A 15,136-nucleotide genomic window follows, 5' to 3' on the forward strand; every position below is an offset into this window, starting at 1 on the left:
TCTGCCTGCCTCTCTGCAAAGGCCATCTTGCAAATAAAATAGTGCATTATATATCTATACAGCATATTTCATTTAAAAAGGAAATGTACAATATCTTACAATTGAGCTTTGTTCTGGTCAGGCATGTTTTCAGTCTCTCTGTAGATATTTTTTTACACCAATTCTAAGTGTATAATAATTCATTGCCTTGTCATATAGAAGATCAATGTACTAATTATATTAAATTTGTTAATATCTGACATGTATTTGCTCTAAAACCTTAGCCAATTGAAGAAAATCTAGTTTTTCCTTTAAAAAAGAAAAATATAAAGAGCTTTTATCTGCAATAGAAACCAGTCTGCTTCAACAACAAAAATCCAGAATTCTGAACATGGAATATTTATGAAGAAACACATTATGATTAAGTAACACATTCTTTCTCTATATAATGCTCCCTGTGTTTCTATTACTACTAACACCCTGTATAGACTGTGAGTTCAGGACACACAGCAGAGTGTGAGGAGCCCCCCATGGTGCTTCAACCAACCCTCATCTTTAATTATATACTCTAAGTGGCATATTAGGAATCTTAGGAAGTGTCTTTGCTACACAGGCAAAAACGATGATTGGAAAGATAAGATGCAAGATGAGAAATCACTGCTACCCCATGAAGTCAAATGGTAAGAACATTTTGATCGACTGTGTGCAAGGCCACTGTTAAATTGAGCAAAATCAAGACTGACAGAAAACTCTGGGGTTGGCAATCAGTAAGTCACATTTTGTTACATGCACAGGCATCAGAATATATTTTATGAAACATATAGCAAAAAACAAAAAAAAAAGGTGAAAAATCAGGAGGCACTGTGAGAGGGAAAAATATTTTAAATGTGTTTTGGAGTTAATCTTCCCATAGTTTTAAGAAGATAGTGACAAATATATTAAAGTCAGTAACAAAAAATTTTTAGGATTGTAATAAAAAATAACATCAATAACCTCAAATAACATTACATGATGTATAGAAATAAATCTGAATTTTCAACTCAGTTTTGAATCATGAAATTACCACCAAATTTTAAACATAGAATTAATAATTAACAATTTTAGAAGATAGAAGTAGAGAAAAAGCAATGATAAATCACAAGTATATCTTTTAAAATATTGTGATTCTAAATAGCTTTACAGGAAAATTTTCAGATGTAGAGTCCTATAGTTTGTAATAACAGGAAATTATTTTAGATTCGTAAATCTCTATAGAAACCTTTTTGTTCCAAAAAGCATTTTGCATATGTATGGATCAAATTAATTTCAAGTGTCATTTCACATTTATATGAAATACATAAATAATTTAAATTAGAATCATTTAACACCCTGCAGTCATATTAATGGATATTCCATATTTGTCTGCCAAACAAATTTTGGTATTTCTTATAATCATGAATATTGTAAATGTTCTTCTTCTTTTTCTTCTTCTTCTTTTTTTTTTTTTTTTTAAGTACACTCTACATCCGATGTGGAGCCTAGTGTGGGGCTCCAACTCACAACCTTGAGATCAAGACCTGAACCTTGAGATCAAGACTTGAACCAAGATCAAGAGTCTGCCACTCAACAGACTGAGCCACTTAGACACTCCAAAATACAATTCTTCTTAATAACTTTTAGATTTACATGAACTGTAAGTCCCTTTCCGCTTCCTGAAGAATAACATCTCTAAGTCATTCATTCATTTGTTTATTCATAACTGGTACCATTTTCTTGCTCTGCTGCTTATACAATAGTGAGTATGCAATGTTCCATGCTCTCAAAGATCTCAGATTCTAGTGAATGAGAGAAGGATATCAACAGTAACAGAGACACCATTAAAGATAGAGAAATTAAAGGCAAAGACAATACATGTCATTGGGTGACCTATATTTGTTTTATAAGAACTTATAGAAGTCTTAATGTATGTAGAGTAAGCCATTAAATTGGCATCAAAATCATGAAATATTTAGGGATAAATTTAACAACAGATTAATATGAAGCTACATAAAATCAAGACAGTTTTTATTAGTTTAAGGACAGACACAGAGAAAGACAATGGAATAGTGTCCAGAAATAGAGCCACACATACATGGCCAATTGATTTTCAGTAAATGTACCTACCACAACACTTAATCATGGAATGCATGAATATTAAAAGAAAAATGATAAATTGGACTTTATCAAAATTAGATTTTCCTCTGAAAAAAATGTTATGTATGTTTATTCATGTATGTGTATGTGTGTTGTTATATGTATACAATTTGGTCAAATAACTGGTGTTGACAATTCTGAAGAAAACTTTACAACTTAGTAATTAAAAACAACAAAGAGGGCAAAGAAAGGATTTTTATTTTTTTAAAGAGTTTCTTTATTTATTTGACAGAGAAAGAATACTGGGAGGGGGAGGAGCAGAGGGAGAGGGAGAAGCAGCTACCAGCCATGGGGTTTAATCCCAGGGCTCTGGGATCATGACCTGAGCTGAAGAGAGACACTTCAGGTACCCCTGAATGGACAAACTATTTAAAAAGATTGTGCAGAAAACAAGAGAGACTGATGGTGAATTCTCACTTGATAAAGTGTTTGAAATTATTCATCTAGAATAGAAAACTAAATCCACAGTGAAATAGCCATTCAGAGCTACAATTAAAAAAGACTAGTAATACCACGTGTAGGTAAGGGTATCAATCAACTTACATATTCTTTATGCTGGTGGAAATACTAAAATGGCAAAAACACTTTGGAAAAAAAATTGACAGATTATAAAGTTAAACCTGTATCTATTCTATGACCTTGTAATACAACTTCCAGAAATTTTCAAAAGAGAAACGGAAACAATAACTTATCCTAAGACATATTCATGACTGTTCATAACACTATAATTATAAGAGCAGAAAACTAGAAACAATTCAAGTGCACATCAGCAAATGAGTAAACAAACATATTGTGGTATATTCATGCAATGTAATATTATCCAAATATAAAAAGTAATGAACTACTGATATCCATAACAATACAAATAAATCTCAGAAACATTATGCTGAACAAAAGATCTCAGACTGTAGAATTCCATTTATATGGAAATTTAGAAAACTTAGACAAAATAGATTTAATCTATAATCAGCAGTTTCCTAGGGCCAGGGGAGGGTGGAGAAGTAGGAGTGTTTGCATGGAAACTTTGGGGGTAAGAGAAGTATTCTACAATTTGATTGTGGTAGTGGTTACACAGGTATATAAATTTGTTAAAACTTTTTGAAATACATGCTTCAGTGGATGTGTTTAAATATATGCAAGTGACATTTAAATAAAGTTGATTAAAAGTAATACAATGAAATGTTATGCTACCATAAGAAATTAATTATTGCAAAAAGTATTTAAAAACATAACACACTATTGACATAGTGTTACATAAAATGAGCAGGATAAAATATTAGGTTAAACATTCTCAAATCCATAGAGTATGAGAAAGAGGGAGAAAAAAAAACAAAATGTAAAGAGTCAAATGCATTAATTTAATAAGTAAAATGCATTAACTCACCAAGTTAATTCTGTGCTGTCATCTACAAGGCACTATACTAGGTTTTAGGTACACGGAATATAAAAACATTTCCTATTATTCTAAATTGACTAAATTCACATTTGATTAACTTTTAGAAAAACTAAATTTTAGGTCTCCATTTTTATTCTCTATTTATTTATTACATTTGTAAAATCAATATTCCAGGATTATAAGGTTACCAAAAGAGATGACTGTTCAACGTGTCAAATAATAATGAAAAATAAAATCTTAATTTTGTTGGCAAACAACAGTAAAAGAGTTCAGGACAGGATAGCCAGACCAGGAAGTTTGGTAACAAGTTTCTATGCAAATGTACATATTAAACTAGACAACAATGTGAATTTACAAAATGAATGAAAATAAGGAAGAATTTCCAATGGTGGTGAAGAAATTGACCTTGCAATGCTCCATCCTGGACTCAGGCCCTAAACCAGTTGATATTAAAAATTCAAGATAATTGACTCATCATGGAAAAACCAAGGAAGAAATGAGATAGAAGCTAAATTTCACCAATATTCTTTTCACTCTTCACCACACCACTTTGTCTCCTCCCTCTGCCCCACCCTACACACATTAAAAAAAAAAAAAAAAAAACATGGGAGCTCTTTTTTATCTTTTTCACGTTTTTTCATTAAAAATGCAAACAATAATTTTATTGAACTTATTTAATTCAAATACCATACAACTAGTCTTTTTAAAGTGTACAATTCAGTGTTTAATTACACTTACACAGTTGTACGAATATCACTAATTTTAAAAATTTTCATTGCCTCAAAAAGATAGCTTAATGATTATTAATAATTCTCTTCAAACACTGGGAAACACCAATCTATTTTGTGTCGCTATGAATTTGCCAATTCTAGAAGTTTCATATAAATGAAATCATATGGTATGCATCTTTTGTGATGGGCTTCATTTTACACATAGTATTATGTTTCAAGTATCTTCTCTTCGTTTTTATTGCCAAATAATATCCTATTTTTGGAAGGAGAGAGGATCAGATGTGCAATTAAATCCCAAATCATGGGGTTTAGTCAGTGGTTTGGCAGGACAGTTAGGGAGATGGAAGAACATAATTTGAAAATCGATCAGAAGGAAACTTGAGTTTCGTGTATTGATCCTCTGAATGGGCAAAAAAATGTGACGTTACTTGTGTCCCACATGAATGTTCATCAAAGGGTGACCTCAACAGGGAGGATTTTTAATAATTAAAGTAACAGAGTGATGATGACCTGTTGTGTGGGTATCAGTAAGCCTCTTTCCCCAGCTGCCCCCTGTAACTGCCCAGTGGTCACGTTGGCAGCAATGTAGGTAATGCTTAGGCTCAACAACATGACATTCACTCACCAAAGCCAATCTGACAATGGCTACCAGTGAATGTTCAATACGCAGGCAAGAGACACCAGCACTGAGTTTCACATATGGCACCATTCCCCAGGTTGATCAGCCAGCTACCTGGTAGCATGTTGATTACATTGGACTGCTTCCATATTAGAAGGGTAAGTATTTTGATCTTATTCAAGTGGACAGTCTGAAAATAGATCTGCCTTCCCTGCACCCAATGTTCTGCCAAAAATATCACCCAAGGACTTACAGAATTCCTCATCTACCATCCTGGTATTCCACATAGCATTGCGTCTCATCATTATTTCACAGCAAATAAAATGAGGCTCATGGAATTCAATGGTTTGACCATGCTCTCCAACATTCTGAAGCAGATGGTTTGCTAGAATGCTAGAATGGCCTTTTGAAGACTCAATTACAGTACCAGTTGGGTGGCAGTGACTTGCAGATTTGAAGCCAAGTTCTCCAGAAGGCTTCATATGCTCTGAATCAATTTCCAATATTCGGTACTGTTTCTTTCACAGTCAGGATGCATGAGTAAGGAATCACAAGTTATTTCCCCCGAGGACTCCCTGTGACTCTTCCTTAACTCTTTACCTGGTCATTCAGCCTTTCAGTAGTTTTCTACAAGTGTGTTTTTCCCCCAAAGCACTGAACCATCTGATGTGCTCACTCATTGGCTTTCATAGCTATGGAACGTGTCACTTCAAATGGCGTGCTGGAACCTTGGGGGCAACTTTTGTGTTGGGAACCATATGTGATCATCAATTTTATTCTGTACTACAGTGTTAGTGAAGATGCATCTTGAAAGCCAGCTCGGAGTCTAAAATGTAAAAAAAAAAAGAAAAAAGGAAAAAGGAAAGAAAGAAAAAGTTTAAAAAAAAAAGAGGAAGGAAGAGAGGGAGGGAATAAAGGAAGAAATGAAGAATGAAGGAAGGAAAGGAGTGGAAGAAGGAAGGGAGGGAAAAAAGCCTCTGTTTTCAGCTCTCTCATAATGTGGAACATGTTTTCCTACTTGAGCAGGAGTTAAGCCCAGAGTTAGGTGGTTTTGTATAACCGAATCTCTCACTGCCTCTTTATTTACTTCAATAATTTTCTTATTCTAATGTTTAAGCTTTTTCCTTCCATTTCTCTGTTCAAGAGCTTCTACATATCATATTTCTCTCCAACTCAAAATAGTATTCAGCACCCTTTCCTCCGGACTATGTAGGAATGGTTTTTGGAGCTCATGATTTATGGAGGTTAATAATAAAATCACAAAGTTCCAGGCACTATTGTTACTCTTTTATAAATTGTATCACAAATTATCTCTGCAGATTTTGACTATATGCTTTCAACTGTACTTTGGAATTCTTTCTTTTTCCATTAAAATGTCCAAAATGTCAGCATTACACTAAGATATTTGAGAAGATAAAGCAATAAAAATTTTACATGCAGAAATCCTGATATCCATAAAATTAATTAATGAATAATAATCTACTTGAAAATTTTTTGTATTTATTTTTAATGTTTAATCAAACAGTTATCAAGGCAATGTTTATTCAGATTTTAATCAACACATGTATGGTCTCTAATTTTTTTTGTTCTTATTATATATGTTTTTGTTTTTATGGTTATGTTTTTGTTGTTTGGTTATGTTTGATTTATGGTTATGTTTATGTTTTTATGGTTATATGTTTTTTTGGTATATTGCTCAATGTATTTTGAAACATGGTGCTAATTTTACATAATTATAAAAGGTAATTTTCAATTTGATACAAAAGTATAATGTAGTGCTTTACATAGCTATGTTTCATCATATACAAATGTCATCTATAAATATATATATAATATTATATATAAATAGAATTTTCAGTTTGCATAACATTTCCAGCTTTCCATTTTCTATTAGGAGTTACATTATTCTTGATCACTGAATGATTTTGATAAATATCAGGGGGATTTGACATTTTCATGTTGTCTCACTTAAAATCTTTTTAAAAGGTAATTCATTCAGAATCTGTATGGAAAATGGTTTTAATTTTGCTTCCTTCTCAGTTTAAAATGACAGCTAGTTTCTAATAAAAATGTGAATAGTAATAATAGTAATTGAAAATTTGAAGTCAAAATTCAAAATCATGACAGAAATCTTTAATTGAGATTACTTCCAAATTTGATCATGTACAACTCAGAATTTTAAAATTTTTATGGTATTTTCCACTTGCAGTTTAATGGGAATGTAGTATTATGCACCAAAAAGTTGAGATTTATGCGTTTAAGTATTTCATAATACTTGGGAAAAATGTAAATAGTATATTGTGGAAAAAATATGTGATATGTAAATATCTATAACTAGAGTATGGATTTGCTTTTAAAAGTTTACAGCATTATATATTTTCAAAAACCCACAGTCCAGAGGGGAATATGCATATTTCTTTAGACAAATGGTAACACAATCTTCACATCCCCAGGGAAGATGTGAAGACACATAGTTTATAATTCAAAATGCCTGATTCTTAAGAAAACAAATAAGGGAAAAGCCCTTTGAAAAACAGATTGGTGAGGAATTTAGACTGTATTCTACCTCAGATTTACTACACAAGGATATACATATCTACAGGAAAGGAAATACAGGTAACTATGATGATGATGGAGAGGGAAATATAAGGAGCCTGAGTGAAAATATTACTACATCAGATCCATTAACATTATAAAAAATATTGAAAATACTTAAGGATTACTATAGTAATTAGAATTACTTCAAACTTCATCATTTTAATTAGCTCAGTAAAAGCTTAATGTTTACTTGACCAAAACTGATCTACTAGAAGTTGACCTACCAAAAAGAAGCCAGCTCAGGCAGAGCCCTGGAAAGCTATCACAGTCTAGTATTCAGGCAAATGCTTCTGGTCTAGAGTAAGACTTTGGCCTGGACCTCCAATCCTGCCAGTGAAAGGCTTCTGCTTTTCCATCCACAAATACTAGACTGGCAGGATAGGACTGGAGCCAAAATTCTGCCCTGTTGCATTGCTGTTGTGTCTTAACCCTGATCCCACGTTGAGGGGGTACTTTATCACTCATGCAGCTTAAGAGAGCATGTTGCCTAAGGATCAGCATCCCTTTCCTAGAGTGTGACATCATGCCCTGCTAGACTTCTGGATAGGTACTAGGACATCGGGGACCCACACACCTGCTATCACTCCTATCCCCTTTCAACACTCACACTTTCACTTTCAACACTCTTTTCACACTTTGACACTCCTGGCATTTGTGCACTCGACCATTTGCTCTTGTTTGTTTACAGTTGGATCCACAGTCAAGGTCAAGAATAAGCTGTGTTGGAGTGCCTGCGTGGCCCAGTGGGTTAAGCCTCTGCCTTCGGCGCAAGTCAAGTCTCAGGGTCCTGGGATCAAGTCCCACATTGGGCTCTCTGTTTGGCAGAGTGCCTGCTTCCTCCTCTCTCTCTCTCTCTGCCTACTTGTGATCTCTCTCTGTCAAATAAATAAATAAAATCTTAAAAAAAAAGCACAAGCTGTGTTGTGTTCTTTGAGGTAAAACAAGAGTTTTTGTTGTTGTTGTTTTATTTTAGATTAATTTGGTCACTTAGAATTCCCAAAACAGCCATATTATATTGTGTCTTGCTATTCCTTTTCTCAATATTTATAGATATTTACAGGCAGTTAATTATTATTTCATACCAAATTATTTTCATAAAAAAATAAGGAAGGAAACTGATAAGATTATTTGATGATACTATGCTTAGCACAGGTACCCTGGTCTACTATTAGACTATCATCATCTAAGGGAAATTAACTCAATTACAGGTTTACATGGAGTTGAAAACCAAATTCATTTCCTGCACAATAATTAGTGATCCCTATCTGCAACATGACTACATAGCTGCCAATGTTGGGCCTATAGCGGAGATTTTGCTTCGTCAGAGATGCCAAATGCCCACCAGAAAATGACACCTACTTTGTTGTATGACAGAATAAAACATGAAAGGATAGATGAAAAGAATCTTATTCCAGGTAGGCAAATGGCAAGCGTAAAGGATATCAAGCAAGTGGGAGCATGGCAGGTAGAAGAAAATGAAATAAAGTAGGGTTTTGATCGAAAAGGGTAAAAAAATTTGTACAACCTGCAGTTGAGAATTTGGTTGGGGCCAGGTCATGTGGCTTATAAACCAAACTGAGGAATTGTTAATTGATCCTAAGAACATTTTTAAAGGCAAAGAATGATAACCAGGCCGATGATAGCTTTATGAGCTTTGAAAAAAGTATCTCTATGTTGTAGAGAATTCAGATTAGATCCAGTTAGGAGGTACTTTCAGTTGTCCAACTGAGAAGTAATGATATCGTTGGCAAAGGTGATGTTGATACAATCAGAGAAAATTGATCAGAATAAAGCTATTTACTGTGTTGCATGTACTTGCTGATGATTGAATATAGAGGACGTGTAAGCAAGCGATTCAAGAATGACTTAAACACAGTTGGGTGGTGGTACCATTCACAGATCAGGTACAGCAGAGGAAGAGTAGGGTTTGAGGGAAAAAATGGTTAGTTCAGTTTTGAGTTTATTGATTTGGAAAGTTTTGTGACCTTCGTCTAGTAGGACATAGTTTATGGTTGTTCATACACATCAATCACAGAAGTTGGAATGGTAGTATACATGTTCCATTTATTTGCAAATAGGTTTCCTATAAACAAGCAATAGAAACAACTGCAGATCATTTAAGCAGAAGTGTGTGTTTATTGGAAGGATTTTTATTAGCTCAGGGGTTTTCTAATATGGTCACAAAACCAGGCTCAGAAAACAATTAAGAGCAAAGAATGCAAGTAGCCAGATCCAAGCAAAAATCACACCACTGATTCCATCTGGTGACAACACTGATGCCACCTCATCTCCTACACTTCCTACCCCTTTGTGCCACAGGATATTGGATATTGCTTGCAGGCATTGTGGGCTCTGCTGCCGCTATTGAAACTGCAAAGGAAAAGCTGCTGCTGTGCCTGCTGCTTACATGAAAATCAGTCTCTTACTGTTTGTGACGATTTGCCTTCCTAGTTGGAGATTTAAAGTGTTAGGCATGTGCACCTGATTATCCAACCTAGAACATATGCTTGTGCTGGAAAGGTGCATCTTTGCAAGCTTTCCTGAGTCCCAACTGGTCTCATTCAGGGAAGAATTCTTCACTCATAGGAATGGATTTCAGATAATGAGCAAGCAATATTACTACCAATGTCCAGTCCAGTCCAGTCCACGCGTTATACTATGTAATATATTTTAAGAAATCTCTTAAGGAGACGATACAGTTGAGAAAATGAAAATATTTCTTTTAGAAATTCAGCTATTTAATTATTCCTGTATGGCTGAAAATGTCTCAGAAAAGTTCCATTGTGATTTTCCTTAATTTTTGTCTCAGTACATCTTCGTGTGTTTGTTTGATTGGCCTAATATCCTGAGTTTACCCATTTGTGATCGCTTTCATGCTGGAGTAAGGAATTATGTATAACAAGTGATTAATGCCACAAGTCGTCTCTTTAAATGATACTCTGACTCTGAGCATTATCACATTTAAAAAGGCAGGAAGAAAGGGGTGAATTATTGCTGGCTTAGCCTGATGGTTAAAAATAAAGACTGACTTTAAACGTGAATTAGTATTGAGGAGATGATCATTTTTTTTTTTGGCACACTCTATCTGTTACGAACCAAATTGGGTCCCCCCGCCAGATTCAGAAACTGGAGCCCTAACAACCCCTCAGTTCCATGTGACTGCACTGGACGTAGGGCTTTAAGGAAGTAGTTTAGGTTAATGAGGCCATCAGGGTAGTGTCCTGATGCAATAGTAGCAGTGCCCTTGTCTAAAGAAGAAGAAACCAAAGCCTTCTCTTCACAGACTGAGAACACAGTGAGAAGACAGGAAAAAGGCTCTCAGGGGAAACCAAACATGCTAATACCTTGATCTTGGGCTTCTCAGCTTCCATAACTGTGAAAAATAAATTTCTATTGTTTAAGCATCCCATTCTATGCTATTTTTTTTTAATGGAGCTTGAGAAGATTAAAACGCTATCTGCCTTTTCCTGATTTAGTACTCCCTATAGTTTTAGGAAAAGATGCTAAGACTGGCATTTTCCAACTCTGATGGAGAGCTACCAAGATCAATAGTTATACTACAATGTCATGATAATGTTTGAAGAATTTTGTGTGACTGCATTGAATAAAAAAAATTGCATTAAACAAAAGTCATATTTACTTATACACAAATAAATACATTTTTCTGAATTCTAATGCAACAATAAATTGTATACACTGTTATAAGTAAGTCAACTATTTATATATTAGACAGAATTTATTAATGAGAATATTCACTAAGAACTTGTTTATATAAATGTATGTTGGGGCACTTGGGAGGCTCAGTCGGTTAAGCGTCTGTCTTCTGATTTTGGCTCAGGTCATGATCTCAGGGTTGTGAGATAAGCCCTGTGTTGGGCTCAGTCCTAGGCATGGAACCTGCTTGGGAAAGACTCTCTCCTTCACTCTGCCCCTCCCAGCCCTCTCTTTTCTCGCTTTTAAAATAAATAAATAAATAAAATAATAAATTAATAAATACATGTTAATGCGATCATCAAGATGGATTAAAACCTGCTAGTGTCCATGTGTGGGATATGCAGCACTATGACTATGTTAAGAGTTTACACTTTATTTACTTATTTTGAGAGTTAGAGAGGTGTTAGAGGGGCAGGAGGCAAAGGAGAAACACAAACTGCTGAGCACAGAGCCTGATGTGAGGTTCCTATCAGGACTTCAAGATCACAACCTGAGCCAAAACTGAAAGTCACCTGCTTAACCATCTGAGCCACTCAGGCGCCGTAAGAGTCTGCTTTCTTTTATATTACATATGCATTTATTGGCAAATACAGTAGCCCTTCGAAAAAAATGTTATGTTTTTCTAATACTTGTGAGGAAAATGGTGACTTTAAGAAATCTGCTATTAATTACTCAGGATTAATAACAAATACTGGATTATTTTCTAGGCATGTATGAGTATTTTTATGGATTTATCAAAGCAAATTAAGACCTTATCAAAGGAATTTAACAATAAGTGTTAAAATATATTTTTACTAGTAATTTAAAGCGATTTTATATTATCTGTGGCCAAAACTTGTACCTTTCATCCCTAATCATTCCTCTCTCAGTCTTTGATTGAATATATTGCTTTTCTTTCTGTGTCATATAATTAAACTATAATTAAATCTAGAAAATATTGAATGTATATATTATTTTATTTAACTAAGAAATCTTTAAGGGCTATAACATTGTTTGTATAAACAATATTTATTTTAAAATATGTTTTGTCTTGTCCCTGAGGAATATCATCAATTCATACAGGAGAGGATGGGAAATTAACCTATGAGTCTATAGCACATATGGGCAAATTGATTTTCTTTTCTTTCCTTTTATTTAATTTTTTTAAGATTTTATTTATTTATTTGTCAGAGAGAGAGAGAGAGAGACAGCACAATCAGGCACAATGGCAGGCAGAGGCAGAGGAAGAAGCAGGCTTCCCGCTGAGCAAGGAGCTGGATGCAGGACTCAATCCCAAGACCCTGGGATCACAACTTGAGCTGAAGGCAGATGTTCAAACAACTGAGCCACCCACGTGTCCCAGCAAATTGACTGTAAACCTAGTTCTTCCAACATTGTTAATGTACATTCCTATTTACAATATTTAGGGAACTTAATTTCTATTTCACTTTTATTTTTGTACATAATATAAGGTCTGTGGATATACATTTGAGTGCCAAGTTTGGGTACAGGGATATTTCATGGGAACACCCAAGGCCGTAGGTATTCATTCATTAACAAATATTTATTAAGTATCAACTATTTGCAGTGCCCATTCTAGATGTTGGCAAGGACTGGAATTTCTTCTCCCTAGCAACACACCATCTATCAATTCTTTGCTCTAATTCCTTCCCATAAGCAAAGTTAAAGTTCCGGTCCTGGACTGAACACACAACCAAAGAACACTCTGGTTTGAGACTCTCGGTACAGTAGATTGCTATCTATGTTCCTGTCTTCTTTCTAGACCCAAAACTTCATTTTACAGCTTCCTCTGTAGTTAGATGTGGTCATAAGAATGTGTTTGGGTCCATGGAACACGAATGGAAATGGTGTGAGCCACTCGTAGATCTGGGCCATAAAATCTCCTAAGTAACCCTTCCTCACTTTTTGTCTTTCCTTCATTTCCCAAATGAATAGATAACATCTAAGGATCTGGTGGAACAACAGGTCACCAGATTGGGGGAGGAGTCTAGGTCCTTGAATTGCTGTGCATTGGATCACCACACTATCCTACTGACTAAACTGAACCGTGCATTAGCACAAAATTAAAATTGTGGTTGATCTAAAAACATTGGATTTCTTAACCTTAATCTTATACTGAAAAAAAAAAAAAAAATCACCCTGCTGAAACTGCTGCCTCCTAAAACTCTAAGCAAACTCCTCTTGCCAACAAGTGCAGGCAGTAGCTAAAAGGCAGTGTGCAATATAAACCAGTGAAGCATGGTATACATATTGCTGAAGAGATCTTATGCTTCAGCTAAAGTCACCAGCAATTATTCAAATCTAGGTTTATTATTTTCTTTTGTGTTGTTGTTAGGATTGTGTCAGTATTTGTAAGACACTTGATGTCCATGACTTTGGTTATCTTATTCAAACAGCATATTATCCTAAGAAGTGCACGGCCCACAGATGACAATAAATTTGTTTTTCTTTCTAATAAAAGGATGATTGATTATGTGAATAGAATGCGGGATAGAGTCAAAAGTACCTTTATATTTATTGTATACTCCCCTTATCCTCCTACCAGGAAATAAAGACTGTAACTTATTTATTTTTATGTCCTTATAACATTTAGAACCTTGCTTCTTATATATAATACTATCAATAAATGATTGTTGAATAAATGCTCAATAAATATTTGTTGAATTGACTTTTAAGCTTGGGCTCCTTCTATAAATATGAAATGAATTCATTTTTTATAGTCTTTTAAAATTGCTTTTGTCTGTAAATTCATATTTTCTCCTCAGAGGCAAAACTCTATGATCAATGTGAAGGATTATTTTTCTTCCTCCTACAAGGTATGTATTTCTTCAGAATAGGAAGTACACGCATTATAGAGATTTAGAGACACCAAGAGAATTGGCAATCAAGTAGCTTAGTTTCTTTTATTTCTACAAGGGGTGAAAGGCCTTAGGAGTTCATGAGACACTAAAATTAATGATGCATCCTAATTAAGTAAACGTTTTGGTTCTTTTCCTGATTGCAGTTCTGTACAAAACACAAGGAGAAAATTATCAAATTGCTTCCTATCCATCTTTCCATGAAAATAAAAATCCTCCCACTCCCTGTCAGTCAGTCTCTTGTGGTCTCATTTTGATCTCATATTTCTTTGGATGTTTTGATAATTTTCACTGGCTTCTGTACTTACTGTTATTGTGCTCAGTATCTTTTCTTCATACCATTTCATTTTCATACAGTCCCAGAGGTAATGATCATTCCTTTATTACACCTATAGCAATATTTGTTAGAACCAAATCAGCATGAATTAGATGCTAATATGTGTGAGACACTATGCTAAGTAGTATATATCAAATGAATAAAACTATGCAGTATGATAAGTTCTTAAATTGTCAGTTTGTTTCTGGAAACTAGTACTATTGACTGGTTGTCCCCACCCTGGTTCTTATTCACCAAATTGGTGATATAACCAAGTTCGATGAATCAGCCTGGTTCTTGAGGAAATCAAGTTTCTGCCTGATAAGAGACAATGGCTTATTCAGTATCTGGAGGAATGGAGTAGCCATAAAGCAAGAATTTGCTGTTAAATCTGAGAGTTCCTAGAGAGGAAAGGACATACTGCTTATTTTTGAACTCTTTGCATGACTGGCTCTCAGTTTCCTATCACTGTATAGTGGCTTAAAACAACACAAATTATTAAGTCAACAGTTCTGTAGGTTGGAATTCTAAAATTGATCAGCAGGGCTTCATTGCTTCTGAAAGCTCTAGGGAAACATATCTTTCCTTCCCTTTCCCATCTTCTAAGGGGTGTCTTGCCCGCATTCCTTGGTTAATAGTTCCTCATCACGCCACCTGCTTCTGTCATCTCAGTTCTTTCTCACACTGCATTCTTTTGCTTTTGTCTTGTAAGGATGCGTGTGATTATATTAAGGAGACACAGGTAATCTAGGC

At 34.6% G+C, this 15,136-nt stretch overlaps 1 long non-coding RNA gene across 2 annotated transcripts in view; it reads right to left on the reverse strand.

Annotated features, from left to right (window-relative positions):
- LOC116576596 overlaps positions 1 to 15,136 on the reverse strand; it is a 39,625-nt gene that overhangs the window by 21,012 nt on the left and 3,477 nt on the right. The window contains exons 2-3 of one of the 2 annotated variants that reach the window (XR_004280218.1): positions 14,376 to 14,456; positions 14,116 to 14,215 (exon numbers count right to left, since the gene is read on the reverse strand). This is a non-coding gene — a long non-coding RNA (uncharacterized LOC116576596). Of the gene's footprint in view, positions 1 to 14,115; positions 14,216 to 14,375; positions 14,457 to 15,136 lie in introns of those variants that run through there. The other variant, XR_004280217.1, reaches the window with a different exon arrangement.

The sequence above is a fragment of the Mustela erminea genome, chromosome 17, assembly GCF_009829155.1.
Source record: "Mustela erminea isolate mMusErm1 chromosome 17, mMusErm1.Pri, whole genome shotgun sequence".
Classification (NCBI taxonomy): domain Eukaryota; kingdom Metazoa; phylum Chordata; class Mammalia; order Carnivora; family Mustelidae; genus Mustela; species Mustela erminea.